A 16622-nucleotide genomic window follows, 5' to 3' on the forward strand; every position below is an offset into this window, starting at 1 on the left:
AACGGTTGCAATATTCGCAGAGTGTGTCGATGTGGCCTCTTCATGGAAGGTCAGCTTTAACCGTTGTTTTTATTCTAGTAATCAAGCGGCGCATGTGCTAGCTAAATTTTGTTATTGTAATAAGACTACTTTTAATTGGACAAATGAACCTCCGGGTTGTCTGGTTTCCATTCTTATGGATGATGTAATTCCTATTTTAAATCAATAAAGCTAGCTATGATGGCCTTTCTAAAAAAAATCTACTCCCTCCGTTTCATAATGTAGTGCACATAGATTTTCTGATAAGTCAAACTAAACAGATTTTAACCAAGTTCATTGAGAAAACTATTTGTATCTACAATACTAAATATATATAACATGAAAAAATAACTCACAATATCTCTAATGATACGCATTTGGTATTCTAAATATAAATATTTTTTCTCTATAAGTATGATCAAAGTTTACAATGTTTGACTTTTGAAAAGTCCAATTATTTTTGTAACACACTTTTGAAAAATTCATACGCACTACATTATGGAACAAAGTGAGTACTAAGTTGGTTAGATATGTACAAGAGAACTAGTAAATCTAGTAGAGTACTAGAACAAATCGCTGAAATATCTCTTTCATGTAGGTATAACCTGACATACAAGATGTAATGCACCAATCAGTTTACACATAGTAGAACCTTTCATGCAACCTCTTGTTTTTTTTTCTTTCTTTCGAGGATTCATACAATGCAACCTCACTTGAAATATACGGATTATGTTGAATTCTTTTTTTTCTTCAAATCCAAAAAATCGCATCACATTTAACAAGTGACTTGTCTGTATTCCCTAAAAAAGTGACCTGTCTGTCAGATTTCCCTCCTACGCATTTAAACTAAATTGGCAAACTGGTACAGATTTTACAAGATCTTGTACAATGGTATCATATATTTACAAACTGGTAAATATTTTAAACTAAATTGGCAATCCCCAAGTTACGTTCATGAATCAGTTTCAGAAATTAGAACTGGGCACTCTGCTAAAAAACAATGTTCATGAAGACAAGATCATGATTTTTTTATTTACAAAATTAGTGTTTTGCCCAACAACCTGTAATTTGTTGCCGTGTCAGTTCACCAATTCAGCTCACATCTGTAATTTGCAAGAGTCTTGCGCGTTTCTAGCTTCTGAACTTTCCCCTTTGTGGACTGTTTTTCATATTCTGCTGTTGTTTGCTTGCAGGAGCACCGCTGCAGTCTGATCAACAGCTCGGGAATAATGAACAGCCGCCGCTCCTCCACAGCTACAACCAGCAACTAGGGCGTTGCTCTCCTCTAAAGGCGCTCTGCCGCCGCTCCTCCGTGCTGATCAGGACGAAGAGGTAGGGCAGGGTGGCGAGGAGTTGCGCGCTCGCGCACCTCGCCATCCCTAGCTGCACGGCCGGCAAGGAGCAGCAGCACACGGCATGCTCGCGCGCCTTCCGGTTCGGCCGGACTTGACGAAGTTGGCCCCAACGGCGCCAGAACCAGCGGGAGGACATGAACCGTCGTGGCGTTCCCCAAATCAGCGAGCCTCGAGGGTTGCTTCTCGCTCAAGAAAGAGGTGTGGCCGGGTAGATCATGGGGACGAAGGGGTTGGTTGGATCCAGAATCCAGATATACCTAGGTTGGATCGGACGGAGCGTAGCGCCGCGCACGCCAGAAGAATTTGATTTTGCGTTATTTATTTGCCCGGTTTTTTCTTTTCTTTTGAGATAATTAAAAACAACCGTAGTTTTTTTGTGTGTAAATGGTCAGTGTTAGACTGTGCTTCCGTGGAATACCAATGTACCCTTCATTATTTGCAGAGGATGAAGATTCCAATACCTATGTATGCACAGAAACTTCTACTAGTGATGCTGATGGAACATGATTGTGTTAAGGTATCTGATATCCTGAATGAAGCGACAGTATCCCAGTGCTTTGAATATTTGCTTGGAGATCTTTCAAATGCAAACGTAAGCAATGTCAAGCTTTGTTTTGCTCTGGCATCTGCTCCCGACATGGACTCCAATATTCTTTCGCAGCTTCAAGTTGTCAGAAGAACAGGGAATCTACTTGAGTTAATTTGTGACTGCCAAGATATGGATGATTTTCAGGAACCAACCGTGGAACTGTCACTAGTAGAAAACAGGGCTTAGGTCACATGGCAGTTTTCACATTAGCCCCGGTTCAGTCACGAACCGGGACTAATGTGAGCATTGGTCCCGGTTCGTGCGGCCAGGGGCCTGCCGGGCCTCGTGGGGGCATTGGTCCCGGTTCGTCCGGACCCTTTGGTCCCGGTTGGTGGGACAAACCGGGACCAATGGGCCACGCTCCTGGCCCACCACCCTTTAGTCCCGGTTCATACCACAAACCGGGACTAAAGGGCTGGTCCTAGTTGCGGCCAGTGTTTAGTCCCACCTCGCCAACCGAAGGGCGCTCACACCAGTTTATAAGCCCGTCCCTCTATGCCTTGTTGAGCTTCTCTTAAAGTGAAAATAAATGCCCTTATACAGGGAATTTCACCTAAATTCACAGTAAATTGAAATTTACTGTGAATTTAGGTTTAATTTTCTCTATAAGCGCATCTATGTTCATTTTTTATATTTATAAAATAAATAAAACTAAATAAACCTTAATAAAATAAAATAAAATAAACTATAGTAACTATAATAAATAAACCTTAATAAATTAAGTAAAAATAGCAGCAGTAAAATAAATAAAAATAAAATAATTAAAGTAAAATACATAAGTAATTACAAATAAAATAAATAAGTTTTTTGTTGTAAATAGAAACAAAACAAAACAAATAAAGCAAAAGAGAAAAAAACACGTCCCTCTCTGTCTTGTTGAGCTCCTCTCAAAATGAAAATAGATGCCCTTATACAGGGAATTTGGCCTAAATCTTTTTAAGTAAGTTTTCGATGTGGGAGAAGGAGGAAGACCTGCGAGTAACCTACCCCAACCTTTTTAAGTAAGTTTTCGATTTCGAGGACGAAATCTTTTTCTAAGGAGGGTAGGATGTAACGACCCGTATTTTTTTCACATAGTAATTCCACTCTTAACTAGATAATTAAGTAGAATCCATTAAGCAAATACATATCAGATTTCTTCAACAAGCATCATAACCACTCAATTATATATATTTATATTCATAAACCTCAGACAGTATAGCTGTAAAAGTGTATTACAAATCTTTGGAAAAAAATTTAGGGAGACCATGCTATGCTAAGCTATACAGTTGGACCAACACAAAATATCTCTGGGTCAACCAGTACAGCAAGACACATGGACCACCACCCTCACGTGCACCATATTAATAGTCAATTGGTCAACAGTATAGTCTATGTATGGGCTTCAACCTTCAGCCAATTAGAAGCTAGCACCTGTGAGAACAATGGAGAAGAGGATGGGCAGCCATACCAGCCAAGGGAGGTGGATATCAGATATTAGATGGCAAGGAGAGTAGAGTAAGCAACTGCCAAGTTTCACTCGTCTCAGCTCTACCCAAAATAGCCAGACCAAGCCCTCTTCTTCCCAGCAACACTAGCATTCCCCTGTCCAAAACCAACAAAGATCCAAGAACAATAAGTGAAGATGGTGACATGAGAAATCATCAGTAGACTGAAGGGGACAGGCTAGAGCAAGAAGCTAGCCTACTGGACTGGGGTCTGGAGCGTAGGAGCAGCAAGAGTAGGGCCAACAGAGAGAACAGAAGAAGAAAGGTGAGTTCTTCCTCTTCTGCCAGTTCTTAGTACTCACATACACAAAGAGGCCTAACCCAGATTTACACACAATATTCCTCAATGGATTTTCACAGATGCACATAAAAGATAAGCCATCACAGTAGCATCACATCTCAGTTTAGGAAATAAAAGTATGAGGAAGAAAGGGGATACAGCCTCAAATAACTCAAATAAAAGGGATCAGGTTATTGTACAGTATCAGCACACCATAATCTTGAACAGGGAGTGATGAACTTGTTCAACACACACATGTGAGCCAATTTAATTTACTAAATCTGAGAACTTGAACGTAAAAATAAAAAAAATAAAAAAATTGGGAAGGGAACAAGGCATCACTAACCTGCACATATGTTCGATCTGCTCCATGGCCACGCACTGGAGCTCTAACCTGCACCATCCAGCATTACGGCGACGCCCAACACCGACCACTTCAATCCGGAGCAGGGAAATCACATCCCCAATAGGGTTTGACCTGCAAGCCAAAAAGAACACACACACAGAGGGGGATTAGAGAGTTGAGGCTGAAATTCATGGGGATAATATGGGGAATCACATCAGGGGAGAGAGAGTGTGGAGGATCTAGCAGCGGCATCTTTCCCGTCGCTGGCGGCGGCGCCGATCTGGGGAAGGAGCAGAGGAGCATCAGTCTGTACTATTACTTATGTTCTTCCTGGACTAATAGTACTAGTGGGTGCTCTGTTCGGTTGATAACTACTAGTACAGAACTAGTACAGGGAAGAGAGAGATAGGTTTAGTTTAGAGAAAGGGAGAGGGCACGTGGAGGATAAATTAGCTTAGTAACATACCCAGGTGCACACCTGGACCTGGTACACGTACTAATGCAAGCTTAGTAAAAAGACATTAGAAAAAAAAAGAATATTCGACTGTAGGATGACCACACTGCACCGGCGTATATTTTTATTTCCTTAGTATTCACTCGACTTAGTCTCGAAATATATATTTGCCGAATTGCAGGAAGCGAGTACAGTCAGGAGAAGGAGGCGCTACAGAAGCAAACTGAGTCCGGGTCTGAGTACGAGAACTCAGGCAAGCTCTCATTGATCATGCTGAGTAGAGCTACTTTTGAAAAACACTATTCTCTGCTGCATCTTATCATCAACTTGCATAAAATGTTTTGGGTAATAAATTGTGTGGAGTGACTGTTGACAAATAGTTGGGTTAGCTGATGGAGCAGCTAATCCATTGATTTATTTATTTTTATAATTATTCGGTGGGTAGAGGGTGCCCTGGATGGACATACGGGAAGGTGGGGCCCTCTACATATGGCTAGTATATTAAGATTAAATAACTTTCACTCATTTTATGCGTCGCACTACAACCGTATCAACCATGGTCTCGTCTAAGACGAGTTGAGCCCAATACCATCAAGTTATTATACTCCACATGGGTAAGTAGTAGTAGGATGGGCGATGAGTTCCCACGCTAACGCCGGATGGGTGCATTAGCAAGCGCTATATATTAAGCGTTGGTGGAGTGCGGGTTCCGAAACCTGACACAACGGCTAGTGACCACTAGCCGGGTGGAGATATAATATACAAATGGGAAAAGCTTAGGTTCTGAACCATGTCTCGCATCTAAGGAAATGCAGATTGCAATTATGGTTTCGAGCTCTATGGGTAAAGTGATACAAACTCTGCAGAGTTAAAGAAAAACATGAATTCATGCCAGTCTCTTGGATTGGGGACTACGGGGACCTATTGGTGGTCTATCTCGCAATACGAGTGTTTGATAGCTTTTATAAATTGAAATGAACTTCTGCAACAAATATTTATTTTTGAAAGGTGTGAGTTGAGGTAGGACTTGTTGATCTATATTGAGCTATCGTGAGTGTTGCATTCTGCTATTTGAGCTTGCTGAGTACTTTGTACTCACTCTTGCTATTAATCATCTTTTTCTTAGAGCAAAGCTTGTATGAGAATCCTACTGGACCAAGTGAGGAGAGCAATGGTGATGGCTACAACTACACAGGGGACCTAGATGTGGATCCATCTAGTGCTATGTGCGATATGGATGCTACATATGGGGGTTGGGATGAATAATTGATGACCTAGCTATGTAATCCAGGAACCATTTTATCACCATCTGTGTAGTACTACTAGTTGAAGCTCCGGTGTTAGGAGATGTAATAATTTGGTGAACATGTGAGAAGCTTACCTAAGACTTTTAGCCCTGCGTGGCATGGTACTGTAATATAAATGACTATCTCTAGCTATTCCCTGTTGCAAATCTCTGACATGGATTATTATTTGACAAAACAAGATTTTGTCAAGAAATAATCCAAGGACTAGTGTCATTATCTATAATAATAATGACACGGGTCGTCACAGGTGGTATCAGAGCAATGGTTTCGAGGGCCACGCATATAGTTAGAGACGGTAGGAATACTTTAGTTAGAACCCATACTTGCTATATTGCACAAGTAATTAGTCCCAGAACATATTATCCTGTCCAGTAACTTTAGATGACTACTATGCTAATTAGAAGCCTGTTGCAGGATGGTTCGAATTAGAATTCCACCATCAAGGGTTCGTGGCCAGCATGTCCTACTACTTTGGCAAATGATGCAGGAGCTTGGGGCACCATGTCCTCAATTCTTTGAAGAGATGCCAGATGATGGAACACACTCCTACAGACGTGTAGTTGTGGTGCTCAGCGGTGTTCCATCAGACATGGACTTCTATGTGGAGCTCTCCACAATGCAGCGGTCATCCGATGACACTCTACCCATGCAGGAGGTTGCCAAGGAAGCTATGCTTGGACTGCGAGCATGCTTTGGAGAGAAACTACGCACCACCGGATACCGTGACTTGCCAGCACTTAATTCTGGGAGTTTTGGGCAGAACCATCAACAAGGACCTAGAGGAGCAAGCCTGGGTGTTGGGTCTTCATCAGCTCAGCCTACACCTGCCGGTTCAACAGTTAGCACCACTTCTAGTATGACAATGATTGCTGATACGATGATGTATCATACAATGAAGGAGGAGCTTATTAGACACCAGGAAGCAACCCAATTCTGGTATCAATGCTATCAGATGAGCGAACATGATAGGATTATGCTTCAGGGAGCACTAAATGCTATGCCTGGAGGTCCTCTGAATCCTATAGTAGTACCAGGTGATGTTCAAGAGGAAGAAGAGGAGGATCCAGAGGAAGTAGAACCAGAGGAACCGGAAGAAGTTGAGGGAGTAGAGAACCCAAATGAGCCACTAGTTCCACCCCCACCAAACGTACCACCTACACCACCCCAGCCACTACCTGAGCATATAGATGAACCAGAACCAGCCCTACAGCCAGATATAGAGCAGCAGCAGCTACCCCACTTCCCTATCCCACGACCACACCAACCTGACTTTATCCACCCACACATGAGTGTCAGCTTGAGGGAGTACAGGGAGGTTGCTACCTATGCAAGGGTACTTGGGCTTGGCACGAGTGGCAGCGGAGGAAGCAATGGAAGTGGCAGCGGTAGCAACAATGGCAGTGGCAGCAGCATCGTCTAATCAAGTTCCAATCTGCCAGACTCTTAGGCGTGGGACGCCTTGGCCATAGACTAGTCTTTTGGGATCAGCAGTAGTTAGTGTAGTGGCAGCCTGAATATGTGTGTTTATGTAAGATATGTGGCAAGGCAGAGTTTGTCCCCTATGTACTAGTAAGATCTGAACCCTATGTGGAGTGTGTTGTAGTTGTAATGCAGTTATGCCCTTAACTAAGACTTATATACTGGTTGTAATATAAGTGCTCGTTCTGTAGTATATAACTTGTGTGCATTAGGAGGCTCATAGTACCTTACTATTGTGTGCTTGAGTGAGTAATCAGAGTGGTATCATTCTGGTTAGTAAGAGGCATTTGCCACCATGATTGCACTTCATGTTGGGTTACTGCAAATTTAAGGACAACATGCTATTTATTGGTATCACTTGCACTTGTGCTTGCTGATTGGAATCAATAATCATGCAAAGAAGTAACCAACTAACTAGAAGAAAAAAATGCAGGATGAATAACAATGGTTTGACTGAGCAAGACCTTGTCTTTCGTTTGGGATCAAGCGCCCATGATCAGCATGGGGGTACACCAGTTTCAGAAAATCAAAGTGCCCTACCTGGAGCGGCGCAACTTCCAAGCAATCCAGAAGTGGGCAATGCTGGAACTTCTGGACTTATGGGTGGAGAAGGCAATTTGGGAGATGTCCTTAAGTTCATGGAGAATTCTCGAAGGGAGTCCCAAGAGAACCAGAACCGCTTCCTCGAAGGGATACTGACAAGACTAGTTCCTGGAGGAGCAAACCTACCCGGTGCAGGAGTAAGCTTGGGAGAATTTCTGAAAACTCAGCCACCCACATTCTCCAAGGCGGTGGATCCACTAGAGGCAGATGACTGGCTGTTAGAAGTAGAACACAATCTGGAAACCGTGGGGTGCTCAGATGAAGAGAAGGTGAGATATGCATCGCACCAGCTAACCGGACCAGCAGCAGCTTGGTGGAGGAATTTCAGCCTTAGCCGAGCAAATAATCAGCCTATCACTTGGGAGGAGTTCAAGGAGAATTTCCGTCAGACCCATATTCCAAAGGGAAAGATGGATATCAAAAAGAGGGAGTTTCGCAATCTGACTCAAGGTAGCAAGAGGATAAACGACTACCTAAACCAGTTTAATGATTTGGCAAGATATGCCCTGGATGATGTGAATACAGAAGCCAAGAAGGTGGAAAAGTTTATGGAAGGGCTGCATCCATTCCTGAAAATGCACCTCTCGATTCACGGGATCACCCAGTTTCAAGACCTTGTCAACAGGGCCTTCATACTTGAGAATGAGCATGCCAACCTAAGTGAAGAAAGAAGGAAGAAGGCAAGGGTAGATCCACGCCCCATGATGCATCACCCACGTCCTATGATGCCTGTACCAGTGCGTCCTCATATGCCACCACCACGGCCTAGATTTCCTACTCAGCCAACCTTTGTTCCTAAATGTGGGAAGTGTGGAAAAGGTCATGCTACTCGAGATTGTATGACGGGTACAGGACTTTGCTTCAATTGTGGGAGGCCAGGACACCACAAGCTCAATTGCACCTCTCCTCCCGTGAATCCTACAAGGCCACCTATACATCAGACTCAAGTGCATCGTCCACCAGCTGGGCGAGGACAAGGCGGACCTATGAACTATACAGCAAGAGGAGCTGGGCGTGGAGGACAAGTAGGAGGACAACCAAGGCTGAATTATGTGGCTGCAGAGCAACTAGGAGAAGCTACAGATGTTGTCATCGGTAAACTACTCATTCCTCCTTCAGTTGGTACAGTACTTTTTGATACCGGTGCCACACACTCATTTATTTCTCAAGATTTCGTGAATAAGAATGGATTAACATGCACACCGTTGGAAAAAGCTTTAGGAGTTAACTCACCTGGAGGGAAGATTACAGTAGAGGCAATGCGCAGAAATCAACCAATAATAATCCACAACACCAAATTTTCAGCAGACCTGCATGTTATAGAGATGTCAGGGTTAGAAATAATCCTTGGGATGGATTGGTTAGCTGCTAATGGAGTGAAAGTAGATTGTGAACTTAAAAGTGTATCCATAAGGAAGTCTGATGGCTCTAGGCTGATATATTTTGAAAGTAGAACCAGACCCAACAATCCCTTAGTAATGGTAGCAAGTGGACAAAAGAAAGAAATAAAGGATATACCTGTAGTTTGTGAGTTTCCTGATGTATTTCCGGATGAAGGGTATGCCGCCTGATAGGGAGTTAGAGTTCAGCATTGTTTTAATGCCTGGGGCATCACCTATCTCCAAAAGACCCTACAAAATGTCACAGCCGGAGTTAGTGGAGCTAAAGAAACAATTGGATGAGCTGAAGGAAAAAGGATTCATTAGGGAAAGCATGTCACCATGGGGAGCACCGGTATTATTTGCAGAGAAAAAGGATGGAGGGTTGAGGCTATGCACAGATTTTCGAGACCTTAACAAGGTAACTGTAAAGAATAAGTATCCATTACCGAGAATAAATGATTTATTTGATCAACTCAAGGGTGCATGTGTCTTCTCAAAAATTGACTTGAGATCTGGATATCATCAAATGAAAGTGAAGGAAGAGGACATTGAGAAGACGGCATTTGTGTCTCGGTATGGACACCATGAGTACACTGTGGTTCCATTCGGTCTAACTAATGCCCCAGCTATGTTCATGAACTTGATGAACAAAATTTTCATGCAATATCTGGACAAGTTTGTAGTGGTCTTTATTGATGACATATTAATATATTCAAGAAGCAAGGAAGAGCATGCTGAACACTTGAGGATAGCACTTCAAATCTTAAGAGAGAATCAGTTGTATGCAAAATTTAGTAAGTGTGAGTTTTGGCTGGACCAAGTAGCTTTCTTGGGGCACGTAATTTCAGGAAGAGGAGTTGAGGTTGACCCATCAAAAATTGAGACAGTTGTGTCTTGGGCTCGTCCGACCAATCCAAGTGAGATAAGGAGTTTCTTGGGCTTTGCAGGGTACTACCGCAGATTTATAAAAGGGTTTTCGCAGATTACAGCACCAATCACCAAATTGCTTAGGAAAGAAGCTAAGTTTATTTGGACTGAAGAGTGTGAGAGAAGTTTTCAGGAACTAAAGAAAAGGTTAACTACCGCACCAGTGTTGGCATTACCTGAAAGTGGACAAGATTATGTGGTGTATTGTGATGCTTCAAAATCTGGACTAGGATGTGTTCTGATGCAAAATGATAGAGTGATAGCCTATGCTTCTAGGCAATTAAAGACACATGAAGTAAATTACCCTACCCATGACTTGGAGTTGGGAGCTGTTGTGTTTGCACTGAAAATATGGAGGCACTACCTATATGGTTCTAAGTGCACACTGTACAGCGACCACAAGAGTCTCAAATACATATTTACACAAAAAGAGTTGAACATGAGGCAGAGGAGGTGGCTGGAACTAATCAAGGATTATGATCTGACAATTAACTACCACCCTGGTAAGGCAAATGTAGTGGCAGATGCACTTAGTAGAAAGAAGCAATGCAACCACATATCCATTGAAGGGTATGGCAAAGAGCTACTGCAGGATCTTGCAAAGATGGGAATAGAGCTGAGAGAGGCCACATCTAGTGCTAATATAGCAGCCATGACATTTCACCCCACATTGCTAGATCAGATTAAGGAAAAGCAAGCAATGGATGCATTCATCAAGGAGAAAACGAGAAGAATTCAAGCGGGACAGCCTTCACAATTCAAGTTGGACCAGGAAGGAGTTCTTTGGAACCATATTAGGATCTGTGTGCCAGATGACCTACAGATCAAGGAAATTATTTTGCATGAAGCTCATGACACTTTGTACACTATCCATCCTGGGAGCACGAATATGTATAAGGATGTGAAGGGAAATTTTTGGTGGCCTGGTATGAAAAGGGAAATCGCAGAATATGTCAGCAAGTGCGACACTTGTCAGAGGGTAAAAGCAGAACATCAAAGGCCTGCCGGGTTATTAAAGCCACTAGAGACACCAGATTGGAAATGGGAAGATCTATGTATGGATTTTATTACTGGTTTGCCTATGACACCAAAAAAGAAGGATGCTATATGGGTTGTGGTCGACCGACTCACTAAGTCAGCACACTTCATTGCCACAAACCAGAAATATTCCTTTGATAAGTTGGCTGAACTGTACTTAGAGAGGATAGTTACCCTCCATGGTGTGCCAAAGACCATAACATCTGACCGAGGTTCCGTGTTTACATCAAGCTTTTGGAAGAGCCTACAGAAGTCTCTTGGAACTGAGCTACACTTTAGCACAGCTTATCATCCCCAAACCGATGGCCAGACAGAGCGGGTAAATCAGATCCTTGAGGATATGTTGAGAGCATGTGTAATGAACTTTGGAGAATCATGGGATAAGCATCTACACTTAGCAAAATTTGCCTACAATAACAGTTATCAATCCAGCATACAAATGGCTCCATATGAGGCATTGTATGGGAGGAAATGCAGATCACCTATATGCTGGTATGAAGTTGGAGAGAGACCATTACTTGGTCCTGACATAGTGAGAGAGAATGATGAGAAGATCCAACTAATCAAAGAACGACTACAGATTGCACAAAATAGGCAGAAGAGCTATGCTGACCGGAATAGGAGGGTTATGAAATTGGCAGTAGGAGACTTGGTTTATCTAAAGGTATCACCTATGAGAGGGGTTCGACGCTTTGGAATCAAAGGAAAGTTGAGTCCTAGATATGTTGGGCCATTTAAAATTTTGGAGGAGAAGGGAGCATCTCCTTATAAGTTGGAGTTACCGAAACGTTTATCAAGAATTCACAATGTCTTCCACATATCTCAACTTAAGAAATGCAACAAGCCACCACCACAAGTATCAGACTTGGAGATTGAATTACAACCAGACCTGACGTATGAAGAACGACCATTGAAGATCTTAGAAGTTGAAGACCGCAAGCTCAGGACAAGGACCATTTGGTTCTGCAAAGTGCAATGGAAGAACCACTCAGTTCGTGAGGCGACGTGGGAGAAGGAGGAAGACCTGCGAGTAACCTACCCCAACCTTTTTAAGTAAGTTTTCGATTTCGAGGACGAAATCTTTTTCTAAGGAGGGTAGGATGTAACGACCCGTATTTTTTTCACATAGTAATTCCACTCTTAACTAGATAATTAAGTAGAATCCATTAAGCAAATACATATCAGATTTCTTCAACAAGCATCATAACCACTCAATTATATATATTTATATTCATAAACCTCAGACAGTATAGCTGTAAAAGTGTATTACAAATCTTTGGAAAAAAATTTAGGGAGACCATGCTATGCTAAGCTATACAGTTGGACCAACACAAAATATCTCTGGGTCAACCAGTACAGCAAGACACATGGACCACCACCCTCACGTGCACCATATTAATAGTCAATTGGTCAGCAGTATAGTCTATGTATGGGCTTCAACCTTCAGCCAATTAGAAGCTAGCACCTGTGAGAACAATGGAGAAGAGGATGGGCAGCCATACCAGCCAAGGGAGGTGGATATCAGATATTAGATGGCAAGGAGAGTAGAGTAAGCAACTGCCAAGTTTCACTCGTCTCAGCTCTACCCAAAATAGCCAGACCAAGCCCTCTTCTTCCCAGCAACACTAGCATTCCCCTGTCCAAAACCAACAAAGATCCAAGAACAATAAGTGAAGATGGTGACATGAGAAATCATCAGTAGACTGAAGGGGACAGGCTAGAGCAAGAAGCTAGCCTACTGGACTGGGGTCTGGAGCGTAGGAGCAGCAAGAGTAGGGCCAACAGAGAGAACAGAAGAAGAAAGGTGAGTTCTTCCTCTTCTGCCAGTTCTTAGTACTCACATACACAAAAGGCCTAACCCAGATTTACACACAATATTCCTCAATGGATTTTCACAGATGCACATAAAAGATAAGCCATCACAGTAGCATCACATCTCAGTTTAGGAAATAAAAGTATGAGGAAGAAAGGGGATACAGCCTCAAATAACTCAAATAAAAGGGATCAGGTTATTGTACAGTATCAGCACACCATAATCTTGAACAGGGAGTGATGAACTTGTTCAACACACACATGTGAGCCAATTTAATTTACTAAATCTGAGAACTTGAACGTAAAAATAAAAAAAATAAAAAAATTGGGAAGGGAACAAGGCATCACTAACCTGCACATATGTTCGATCTGCTCCATGGCCACGCACTGGAGCTCTAACCTGCACCATCCAGCATTACGGCGACGCCCAACACCGACCACTTCAATCCGGAGCAGGGAAATCACATCCCCAATAGGGTTTGACCTGCAAGCCAAAAAGAACACACACACACAGAGGGGGATTAGAGAGTTGAGGCTGAAATTCATGGGGATAATATGGGGAATCACATCAGGGGAGAGAGAGTGTGGAGGATCTAGCAGCGGCATCTTTCCCGTCGCTGGCGGCGGCGCCGATCTGGGGAAGGAGCAGAGGAGCATCAGTCTGTACTATTACTTGTGTTCTTCCTGGACTAATAGTACTAGTGGGTGCTCTGTTCGGTTGATAACTACTAGTACAGAACTAGTACAGGGAAGAGAGAGATAGGTTTAGTTTAGAGAAAGGGAGAGGGCACGTGGAGGATAAATTAGCTTAGTAACATACCCAGGTGCACACCTGGACCTGGTACACGTACTAATGCAAGCTTAGTAAAAAGACATTAGAAAAAAAAAGAATATTCGACTGTAGGATGACCACACTGCACCGGCGTATATTTTTATTTCCTTAGTATTCACTCGACTTAGTCTCGAAATATATATTTGCCGAACTGCAGGAAGCGAGTACAGTCAGGAGAAGGAGGCGCTACAGAAGCAAACTGAGTCCGGGTCTGAGTACGAGAACTCAGGCAAGCTCTCATTGATCATGCTGAGTAGAGCTACTTTTGAAAAACACTATTCTCTGCTGCATCTTATCATCAACTTGCATAAAATGTTTTGGGTAATAAATTGTGTGGAGTGACTGTTGACAAATAGTTGGGTTAGCTGATGGAGCAGCTAATCCATTGATTTATTTATTTTTATAATTATTCGGTGGGTAGAGGGTGCCCTGGATGGACATACGGGAAGGTGGGGCCCTCTACATATGGCTAGTATATTAAGATTAAATAACTTTCACTCATTTTATGCGTCGCACTACAACCGTATCAACCATGGTCTCGTCTAAGACGAGTTGAGCCCAATACCATCAAGTTATTATACTCCACATGGGTAAGTAGTAGTAGGATGGGCGATGAGTTCCCACGCTAACGCCGGATGGGTGCATTAGCAAGCGCTATATATTAAGCGTTGGTGGAGTGCGGGTTCCGAAACCTGACACAACGGCTAGTGACCACTAGCCGGGTGGAGATATAATATACAAATGGGAAAAGCTTAGGTTCTGAACCATGTCTCGCATCTAAGGAAATGCAGATTGCAATTATGGTTTCGAGCTCTATGGGTAAAGTGATACAAACTCTGCAGAGTTAAAGAAAAACATGAATTCATGCCAGTCTCTTGGATTGGGGACTACGGGGACCTATTGGTGGTCTATCTCGCAATACGAGTGTTTGATAGCTTTTATAAATTGAAATGAACTTCTGCAACAAATATTTATTTTTGAAAGGTGTGAGTTGAGGTAGGACTTGTTGATCTATATTGAGCTATCGTGAGTGTTGCATTCTGCTATTTGAGCTTGCTGAGTACTTTGTACTCACTCTTGCTATTAATCATCTTTTTCTTAGAGCAAAGCTTGTATGAGAATCCTACTGGACCAAGTGAGGAGAGCAATGGTGATGGCTACAACTACACAGGGGACCTAGATGTGGATCCATCTAGTGCTATGTGCGATATGGATGCTACATATGGGGGTTGGGATGAATAATTGATGACCTAGCTATGTAATCCAGGAACCATTTTATCACCATCTGTGTAGTACTACTAGTTGAAGCTCCGGTGTTAGGAGATGTAATAATTTGGTGAACATGTGAGAAGCTTACCTAAGACTTTTAGCCCTGCGTGGCATGGTACTGTAATATAAATGACTATCTCTAGCTATTCCCTGTTGCAAATCTCTGACATGGATTATTATTTGACAAAACAAGATTTTGTCAAGAAATAATCCAAGGACTAGTGTCATTATCTATAATAATAATGACACGGGTCGTCACACATGCCAACTTTCAACCTTTTCAGAGTTCATTTGAAATGCTTTTCAATTTTAGGGTCTTATAGCTCAAAATAATTAGTAAATGCATGAAAAATAACAAATGAAGTCAGAAAGGATTGAAAAATGATGATGTGGCTTTGAATGATGCATTTTGAACACACAAAAAGTCAGGAGTTCAAATAAATTTTAAAAAATGAAATCCCTTTGTAACAGACGAGTTTCCGGATGAAATCCTGATACTTTGAAAGAGATTGTCCGTTTTGTACACGAAGTGCATCCAGTTTTTGCCGTAACCCTCTCAACTTTCTTGCACATGCTATGTGGATGAAATGATGATATCATGCCAACTTTCAACCTTTTCAGAGTTCATTTGAAATGCTTTTCAATTTTAGGGTCTTATAGCTCAAAATAATTAGTAAATGCATGAAAAATAACAAATGAAGTCAGAAAGGATTGAAAAATGATGATGTGGCTTTGAATGATGCATTTTGAACACACAAAAAGTCAGGAGTTCAAATAAGTTTTAAAAAATGAAATCCCTTTGTAACAGACGAGTTTTCGTATAAAATTTAAACTATTCAAATTTGGAAACTAATGGAGTAACAGAAAGTTTATAATTATTCTGAGCTAAAAGCAAAAAGAATAAAAAATAAAGCAAAAATCAAAAGAAAATAAATAATTCAAAAAACAAAAAAAATACTGGAAAAAATAAAAAAATGCCGCCTAATGGGCCACACGGCATGCATACGACTAGAAACCCATCTGCACATGGGCCAGGATGCAGGCCCGCAGGCCCAATAGGCCCAACATGGCAGTGACAAAGGTAGGCATGTAATGCTTGCATATTAGAGAGGAGCTCAGCACCTGAGCTGCAACGCAGCTTATAAACAGGTGCTGAGCTCTCTCAGCTAGCGAGGTGGGACTAAACTTCCCACCGCACCGCGCCAGCACATTAGTCCCGGTTGGTGCCTCCAAACGGAACCAATGCTCCCCTTTGGTCCCGGTTGGTGCCACCAACCGGGACCAAAGCCCTCTGCTTCCCGCCCTTTGCGCTGGTGAAAAGAGGCCATTGGTCCCGGTTGGTGGCACCAACCGGGACCAAAGGGTGGGCATTGGTTCCGGTTTGTGCCTTGAACCGGGACCAAAGCTGATATATAATAACTCTTCATGCGCGCATCATGCATCA

The 16622-nt window shown here is 42.4% G+C and overlaps 1 long non-coding RNA gene across 1 annotated transcript; it reads right to left on the minus strand.

Annotated features, from left to right (window-relative positions):
* Window positions 1-3110: 3110 nt before the first annotated feature.
* On the minus strand, window positions 3111-9468 carry LOC123099551 (uncharacterized). Its single transcript, XR_006448179.1, has 4 exons — window positions 9437-9468; window positions 9152-9228; window positions 4076-4355; window positions 3111-3546 (listed from the first exon to the last, which is right to left on the minus strand). It is a non-coding gene; the product is annotated as an uncharacterized lncRNA (long non-coding RNA).
* Window positions 9469-16622: the final 7154 nt, after the last annotated feature.

This window comes from Triticum aestivum, chromosome 4D (assembly GCF_018294505.1).
Source record: "Triticum aestivum cultivar Chinese Spring chromosome 4D, IWGSC CS RefSeq v2.1, whole genome shotgun sequence".
NCBI lineage: Eukaryota > Viridiplantae > Streptophyta > Magnoliopsida > Poales > Poaceae > Triticum > Triticum aestivum.